Source organism: Fukomys damarensis, unplaced genomic scaffold, assembly GCF_012274545.1.
Source record: "Fukomys damarensis isolate Sample0158 unplaced genomic scaffold, DMR_v1.0_HiC HiC_scaffold_5, whole genome shotgun sequence".
NCBI lineage: Eukaryota > Metazoa > Chordata > Mammalia > Rodentia > Bathyergidae > Fukomys > Fukomys damarensis.
Genome location: NW_022900917.1, coordinates 54892892 through 54902359, shown reverse-complemented (window position 1 = coordinate 54902359; position 9468 = coordinate 54892892). Strand labels below are relative to the sequence as shown.

The following is a 9468-nucleotide window of genomic DNA, read 5'->3' as shown; positions in this document are numbered from 1 at the left end:
CTATAATAGTACATAAGATCCTAATGAGATAATTGACAATGTGAAATAGGAAGAAAAGGGCTAAAGGAGTCCCAGTCTTAACCGTAAAAATGTTTTACACAAGCACCAGTTATACATGAGTGTTAAAATTTTTTAAAACTTTATTATGGTAAAAGGCACTTTCCAAGGCTGGGGATTTAGCTCAGTGGTTTCATTACCTGCCTCACAAGCGCAAGGGCCTGAGTTCAATCTCCAGTACTCCCCCAAAACAAAACAAAACAAAAAAATATTCCAATTAATCCTCTGCAGAATATTTCCCCTTCCCCTTGTTTTGAATATATTTATCCCATTATTCTTGCCACTTTCTGAAGCAGTTCTGGATGTCATCTTTTGTATCTTTAGCTGTGCTGTCATAGTTCCTCAGGTTAAAATATTTACTTTTCTTGGTCATTTTGACTTTAGGAAAGAGCAAGAAGTCACACAGTGCCCAAATGCAGTGAACAAGGTGGATGTGGACATACTGTACTGCTTTTATTTTATATAAATGGTTGTAAACATCTTGTGTGATTCAGGACATTGAAGCAGCCATGACCAAGCAGCTAAGCACTCATGAAGGATGTCTTCCAGAATGGCTTCACCAAGTGCCAAGAACAATGGGCTAAGTTTGGAGGAAATGAGGGAGAGTAATACGTTAGGTCTGATTACAGGCAGCGTGTCTTTTATTATAGTAAATGTTCTTTTAATTTAAACATTCACCATATATTTTGATTATAACAGGTAAATGATGAACGTGAAGGTAAGGTAGACAGGAGGTACAGTTTATGGTAAAGTTGTGATCTAAGTTATCAAATGACCAATATTTAAATGTAAAATTTGCCACTTATGAGCTTAATATTCTGGGCATATTACTTAACTTATCTGTGCCTCAGTTTCCCAATAACCTTTTTTTCCAAGGACTATTGTGAGGATTTAATGGATTAATTTTTTGCAATGTCTGAAATGCTAAATAGCTGCTACTAATATCATAATACATAATGCAACTTTGTAGCATACACTTCCACATATATTACTACTTATGAAAGAAGCTCTGTAGACTCCTTAATTATAACTTTCATTGATTAAATACTGAGTAATATGCCATAGAAAAATGGAATACTTGGGCACTGTTGAATATTTAAATGGCTTCTAGGTTTTTACAATTATAAATAATACTGCAATGAATATACTTTTAACTTTCTTTTTTTTTAAATCAATGCTGTCTTGTTTTATTTTGATGGATTCCAAGAAATAAGATTACTTTGATCCATTGGCAATTTTTTAAGCTATCTGCTTTATACAGCACAGTGCCTGTCACTAATATTGCTGCCATAGTAAGCAGTTGGCAAAGTTTAGCTGTTATTCGTCTTTACTACACAACAAATCATAACCTTTTTCTGCCACACATAATATTTAATGTCTTCTAGTTAAAATTTCTCAAATCTCCTGCAAGTTATAGTACATGACTGTGATTTTATTGAAGTTACTTTAGCTGGTTTTGTTTTGTTATAAGAGTTTTATTGAAATGTAGTTCACATGCCATAATATTCACACATTTAAAGCATACAGTTCATGATGTTTAGTATAGTCACAGCTTTGGACAAAAATCACTACTTTCTAATTTTAGAACATTTTCACACACACCCCCAAGCTTGTACCCATTAGCAGTAATTTTCTTTTTCTTTTTTTTTCTCATTGTGTTTATTGGTATATTTTAGGTATATAGTACAGTTACATTCATTACTGGGATCTTGTACCTTTACATGACAGGTCTTGGTTCTCATTTTTTCCCCTTGTCCCTGCCCTCCCTTCACCCCCTCCTCCCTTCCCTATTTACAAAAACTTTATTTCCATTTCTTTTGTTTTTTCATATTTTTTCTTGTCCCTTATTTCCTTTCCCCTCCCTTTCCCACTTCCCCTACTCCTTTAGCCCTTTTCTTCCTATTTCACATCGTCAATTATACCATTAGGATCTTATTTACACTTTTAGTTTTTCACACCAGAGAAACTATTTGGTGTTTGCACATGTGTTACTTATGTATTTCATTTGAGCATGACCTCAATATGCATTCATTTTCCTAGCAGTAATTTTCTAAATACCTGTTTCCCGGTTTTAGGAAACTAGTAATCTACTTTCCGTCTTTATAAATGTGCCTGTTCTGAACATTTTATATAAGTGGTTTAATGGTACAGAGGGTCTTTTGTATTTAAATTTTACTTAGTATAATGTTTTTAAGATCAATTCCTGTGGAGTATGTATCAGTACTTCATTAGTTTTCTGGCTAAATAGTATTCCACCTTATAGATACATCACAATTTATTAATTGGGCAGTGGATAGACATTTTGGTCATTTTTACTCTTTAGCTATCATGAATAATGCTGCTACAAATATCTGTGTCCAAGTTTTTGTGCAGACATGTTATTGTTGTGACTTATATGTAGATGTCCCCCAAGACCCTCATGTGCTCAGAGATGGGGCTTTTGAAAGTTAATTGGATTATGCAGTCTTGCTAGTAGGAGCTAGAGCCTGGTTGGAAGAGGTGGGTCACTTAGAGTTATCTCCCTCCTTAGCTCTCTTTTAGTCTTTCTCTCTGCTTCTTGGACACCATGATTTGACCAGCTGCTCCTCTGCTCTCCCCTTCTCCCATGCTGTCCTGCCTTTGGTCTACCAGACTATGGACTGAAACATCTACGAACTGTGAGCCAAAATAAACTTTTCCCCTAAGTTGTAGGTGTTGAATATTTTGCCCCACAATGAAGATAGTAACTAAGACAGTTATAATTTCTTTTGATTATATTCCTAGGATTAGCATTGTTGAATCATATTGTAACTGTATGTTTAATATTTGCAGGAAGTACCAAACTTTTCCAAAGTGGCTGCCTTACTTTATATTTTCTATCAGTATTGCACAAGGTTAGCTCTTTTTCCACATCATTATTATTTATTGTCTGTCTCTTGATAATAAAGCCACCCTAGTAGGTGTGAAGTGGTATTTAATTGTGTTTTTGTTTGGGGTGTGTGTGTGTGTGTGTGTGTGTGTGTTATTTTGATATTGTTGTTTTATTTGTTTTGTTTTGCTATACTGAGGATTTAGCACAGAGAATTCTGAGCTACATCTGCAACCTTGCTGTACAATTTTTATTTTGAGACAAAGTCTCTCTATATGTCCAGGCTAGACTTGAACTTGAGATCTTTTTGCCTCAGCCTCCCAGAGTGCTGGAATTATAGTCATACACCAGTACACCAGCATATTGTAGTTTTGATACACATTTCTCTAATGATTAATGATTTTGAGCATCTTGGGCATTTGCATATGTTTAGTGGATAAATATCTGTTGACATCCTTTGCTCATGTAATTGCATTTATCTTTGTATTAATGAGTCTAAATGTTTTAAATATATATAGGAAATGAATCTATTATATATATAATTACAAATCTTTTTTTGTCATTTTGTAGGCTCTTAATTTTCTTGATAGTATAGACTTGAGTTACTTTCTAATGTCCTTTCAAGTCAGACTGAAGGATTTCTTTTAGTATTTCTTATTGATCTGTCAGTAGTGAATTCTGTTTTTATCTGAGAATGTCTTAATTTATATATAAAGTTCTTGGTTGACAATTTTTTCTTTCAGTACTTGGAGGATGTCATGCTTTTTGGACTTAATAGTTTCTGATGAGATGTCACTTATTGAGGGTACCTTGTGTGTTTATCTTTTGTTGCTTACAGGTGCTGTCCTTGTTTTTGGCTTTCAATAGCTTGCCTGTGTTATGTCTAGGTATGGGTCACTTTGCTGTTGGTTTTCACAGCTGCTGTGGTTGTGGGATCACTGATTTTCAGGCATGTTATGGATTTATGGGGTGGTGTAGAGAGTAGATCATTACAATGCAGGAACTGTTGTTCTTATGAAGGTTTGTAGTTTCATTGAGTAAATGTTCCTCAGGTTGTTGCAAAACTTTTGTTTGTTTGCAAAGTTCTAGGACATCTTATTTCAGTAATATCTGTTATTGCTTTTTTGGAGGAATGGATTTATGATGGGACTCATCTTCCGTCTCAGAAGTCCTGTTTTACCTATTTTTGTCTTTACCTTACTTTCTTCCTTTTAATTCAAATTTCTCTTCCTCTATTAAAGTCTCCATTTATATCTGTGATTTTTGTAATCATAGAAGATTAATAAGAATGGACTCAATGTAAAATTTGTCTTTTATCCTACACTACATCATGCAATCAAATCCTTGAATAATTAAGGCACCAGCCAGGTGGTTGTTGAGACATTCACTATCTCTTCACTGATAGGACAGTGGAAAATCCTTTCATATATCTGGCTCATATAGTATGCTATGATGTGGATCATCTATAACCTGACCCAATGATAGTGAAATTGATTATAGGACTGGGCAGAGAGTAGAAGAGGATTTGCGATCAAAGAGGTTTGCAAGGTGCTGCCACCTGCCTCGCAAGTGCAGGGTCCTGAGTTCCATCCCTGGTACCCCCTCAAAAAAGAAGAGATTTGAAAAATGGTATCAATGGCTAGCTAGTAATTTTAATATTTGTCCTGTAAAGACTATAGAGCCAGCCCTATATGTACAATCGAAATGTCACTTACCACCAGACTGAAGGAAATAAGACATCATTAGAAAATCAAGGCAAACACGAGACCAAAAAGTCCATTATGGCAGAAAGTTTAAAGCAAACAGGAATAGAGGAATACCAACAGATCATAGGTTGGACCTCATTCCATTGGTAACTCCTGAATTTTATCCACTAGCTGACATGGACTCAAAAAAATCTGTTAAAAATATGAAAATTTAATAAAAGTGACTTGTTTATTTAACATCTACTGCTTTCTCTTGGGGAATTCATTGTTAAATTTTCCTTTGGATCACTCTTACCTGGAGGCATCATAAAGATATCCTGTGTATCTTACATATTTATTATTTACTAATAAGCCCACCCAGTGATTTAGCTGTTTTTAATGCATTTTTGCAACACTAAATATTACTCTGTTGCTTGTAAAAAGTTAGAACCTATGCTATTCACTCCTAATAGTAGTTTCTTGTATCTTGTTTGTTACTTTGTGAAGTCAGTTAATTTTGTAGATAAACAGGTTTAATATTTATTATGAGCTCAAAGGGCACTTGCATAATCATTTGAATATGCCTTGCATTCCTTAGAATAGACTAAATAATACATTGTAGCCTTTTAAAAAACAATTGTGTCAACAGCAATTAGAAGACCTGTATTTGAGTTCCCACTCTATTCTTTACTATATGAGGAAATATGGATAAACCATTTAACCTTTCTAAGCTTTAACTTCATTCTTTTTAAAATGGGTACAAGAATACCTATAATATTATTGTGAATATTAAGAGTTAAAACAGACTTCATATAAAATATAAAACATCCTTTTTATAATATAGAGACTAACTTTTACGATACTGCCTATGAATTGAATTTAGGATGATTTTCAGATGAATGAAGGCAGGAAGGCAGGCTTGGCAGATGGTTAGTAGGTGGCTATTGCTGGCATAGGGAGGGTCTGTGTAGAAACGAATGGAGGCTGAAGTAAGAAGAAGGAACAGAGGGAACCAAGACTACGATGGCTGGGTTAGCACACCAGTGAGCACTGAGTATACAGGTACTATCAGGAACATTTATCTTAGGCTTTTCAATGTTTAAAGATTAACTGTCCAAGTGTACCTACAAATTATTAGCTATTAGCTAAATGGATGTCAGTATGCCATTTTGATTTGGGCACAACTCTTTGACTTTCTTCTTTGTGTCTTTTTTCCCCATTAAGTTTATTAGAACACTTAAAGCAAACAATACAGTTACATTTATCATTGGGATCTTGTATCTTTACATGATATATCTTGGTTCTTGTTTTTCCCCCATACCCCTGCCCTCCCTTCACCCTCTTCACCCTTCCCTATTTATAAAGTCTTTATTTCCGTTTTTTCATTTTTTTCTTTTCCCTTATTTTCTTTCCCCTCCCTTCCTACTTCCACTTTAGCCATTTTCTTCCTATTTCACACTCCTGATTATACTATTTGAACCTTATTGTATATCTTTTTTCTTATTTTCTCTCTCCCTTATCTTTTTCTCTTTTCATTTTTATTAGTAGAGTTAAAGCTTGGAGTTTGGTCATATTTTACATTGACTTCATTCAACAGTTTGGAAATTTCAGCACTAAGCAGTGTCCCACAGACATAAGTGACTTGCTTGTGGATGGCAGATCCTAAGAACAATTTAACTTGATCTTTACCTTCAGTCACATAAGTTAAAATATTCTTAAATGTCTTTTTCTATATTTGGATAACCCAATTTTTACTTATGAATTCCTATCAAGAAGAGTCAATGGAATTATTCCTCTTTACTAAAGAACAAAGTTGGAAATCAGTGCAAGTGACTTTAGAAAGATGGCAGAGTAGGAAGCTCCAGACCTTAGTACTCTTCAGAGAAAGACCAACTAGCAGCTATGCACAGACAAGAATGCATCTGAGAGAATTCCAGAACCTGGGAATGATGTTGAAGCATCCCTTTGAAGCACAAAGCCTTAAAAATAACCATTATAAGGGCAAGGGAAGCAATTTCACTTGGACTGTGGTCTCCTACTCTCAGACTAGCACAGCTCCATACCCAAAGGTTTCCCATGGCCAATAGTTTCTCCAAGTGGAAGAGAGCTCGATGCAGACATTCAGCTCTCTCATTATTCAGGGGTATTTTGTGAGAGGCCCAATTTTTTCTCATTTCACAAAATGTGAGAATCCTAGGGGCTTGGCAGCATTTGATTACCTGGAGTCAACCAGCAACAAAGGAAGGCAGGCATAGCTCAAAGTGACTAGCACACAGATTTTGGCCACAGTATTATCCCTGCTGGCACTGTCATCACCCAATCAAAATTCAATCAGCATTTCTGCTCACCCATGGAGCTAAACTCTTGGCACTGTCTGGCTAGGGAATGGTCTATGGTTCTGTCTGGCTATGCTCTGCAGTCAGTGGTCTGGCCTGGCCATGGAGCCCAACCCATAGCCTTACCAGAGCAGAGAGCTAAGCAGTGATTGTCTCCAACTGTGGACTATAGCCTGCAACCCTGCCTCACCAAGAAAACTGGACAAGGGCTAAGTCCAGTCACAATACCAGCCTTTGGCTCTGCCAGGGAAGGGGGCAAAGCTAGAACCCCATGCTGCTGTGACGTAAGCCTGGAGCCAAGCCTAACCAAGGAGCCAGGCCAGCAACTCTGCCTGGTCATGGACACTAGTCTATGGCTATGCATAAACATGAAACCCAATCCACAGCTCTCCCTGACTACAGAGCACTAACTATGGTCTCATGGAGGTAGGGCATCCAGCCAATGCCCCACACAACTGTAGAGCACAGCTTGCAGCCCTGCTTAACTACAGGCACAATCTTTAGATATTTCCAACTTGGGAACCCAGTATCAAACCTGATTGACTATGAAATATGGCCAGAAGCTCCACATGAACAGAGAATCACCAGAGTGATAGCTTAACTAGGAGGTACAGCTGTAGCCCCAATGAATCACAGAGCCCAGCTCATAGCCATATCCAGTACAGAACCCAGCCTGTGGCTCCCCCTGAACGTGGAGGTCAGTCAGCAGCGCTGCCTGGCCTGGGAGCTCAGCCTAGGGTCCCACCCAGCCAGAGGTGACTGTAGAACCAATCCTGCAGCTCTGCCTTATCATGAGTCCAACTAGATGCAGTATTTGATTGTGAATATAGCCTGTGACCCTGCCAAAACAGTGGCAAGTAGGAACACATTCAGTGATCCTACCTGACCACAGAATCTGCCTAGTAGCCCTGCCTGGCTAGAGAGCACAATCAACAGTCCTGTCTGACCACAGAGCCCAGTCAACAGACTGGGTATAACACAGTTAGCATCCTCACTTAGTCTCAGAGCACAGAGAAAGGCTGGCTGAATGAGAGATCCTGAGAACAAGCCCTATATACCTAATGATGCTACTAGAAACTGAAGTTAGGTTTTTTTTTTTCCCTGCCACAGTCAACCTTTAAAGGCCAGAAGTGACTGCTCCCTCAACTACATTGACACTAATTCAGTGATGCAAAGATTACACATAGTATGAAGCAATATACCACTGAAGGAGCTTAATAGAGTGCCAAAAAACTGATCCTAAGAAATGGAGATCTATGAACCAACAACGAATTAAGAATAATGCTCTCAAAGAAATTTAGTGAACTTCAGGAAAATAGTCAAATCAGGCAGAGAAATCAGTGAACTAAAGGTCATTTGAAAATATCCAGACAGAGATGAAAATAGAAAAAGGAAGAGAACAGAGTGAAGAAAGCCTACTCAACTTTTGGCACACCATCAAGTGAAATGACATATGAATTTTTGAAATATCAAGAAAAGACAAAAATAAAAATTTGAAGACAGTCTATTTAAAGAAATAATCACTTGTAAACTTCCTAAATTTGGAGGGAATAGTGGGTAGCCATATTCATGAGACCCAAAAGTCAATTGAAAAGTTAAGTACTGAAACATAATTATTATAATTGTCAAAATTCAAAGAGAGAAAATTTTGAAAGCAGAAAGAGATAGTTTCCATAAGATAATCAACAGCTTTCTAGGTAGAAACTTTACAGCCTAGGATGGAGTAGTATGTATTTAAAGTACTAAAAGAGCAAACTACTAACCAGGAATACTATACTCCGAAAACTTGTCTTTAGAAGTGAAGAAGTAGGCCGGGCGTGGTGGCGCACGCCTGTAATCCCAGCACTTGGGAGGCTGAGGCAGGAGGATCATTGTGAGTTCGATACCAGATCAGTCTCAACTACATAGTGAGACCCTGTCTCAAAAAAAAAAAAAAAAAAGAAATGAAGAGATAAAGACTTCCCAAACAAAACCTGAAGAGTTTTATAACCATTAGATCTGTCTTCCAAAGAATACTAAAGGTAATTCATCAAGCTGAAATGAAAGGATGATATTTAATAATATGAAAATATATAAAATTCACTGGCAAAGGTAGATACAAAGTCAAAGCCAGGATTCTTTCCTATTATAATGGTGATGTTTAGATCATTTTTATCTCTTATATAAAATAAGCATTTTATTTTTTTTGAAGTGCTTTGTAATCAGTATGTTAAGGAGACATTCATACATTTCAACAGTTGCTTAAATTCTGATATGCATATTTAAGCATGTGAACATGACTTAAACACACAAGTAAAGCTATTCATCATAATTTGCTGTACTATTACTATCGAATTACAGTTACTTTGGAGCATAAGTCAAATGCGTTGAAGTGAGACTGTAACAAACCTAAGGAACACCTTATATTAAACATGCAAATTAGCTTTCTGTATAGTCTCTTCACTTTAATTTCAAAGTTACCCAGCTCTGAAGTCACTACTCAAGGGTTTATCATGGTCCAAAGAGAAGGGAAAAAGAATATAACCAGGTCTGGTATATATAT

The 9468-nt window shown here is 36.7% G+C and overlaps 1 protein-coding gene across 1 annotated transcript in view; it reads left to right on the top strand.

Annotated features, from left to right (window-relative positions):
• Rp1 (RP1 axonemal microtubule associated) overlaps positions 1–9468 on the top strand; it is a 285043-nt gene that overhangs the window by 212410 nt on the left and 63165 nt on the right. The window lies entirely within an intron of this gene.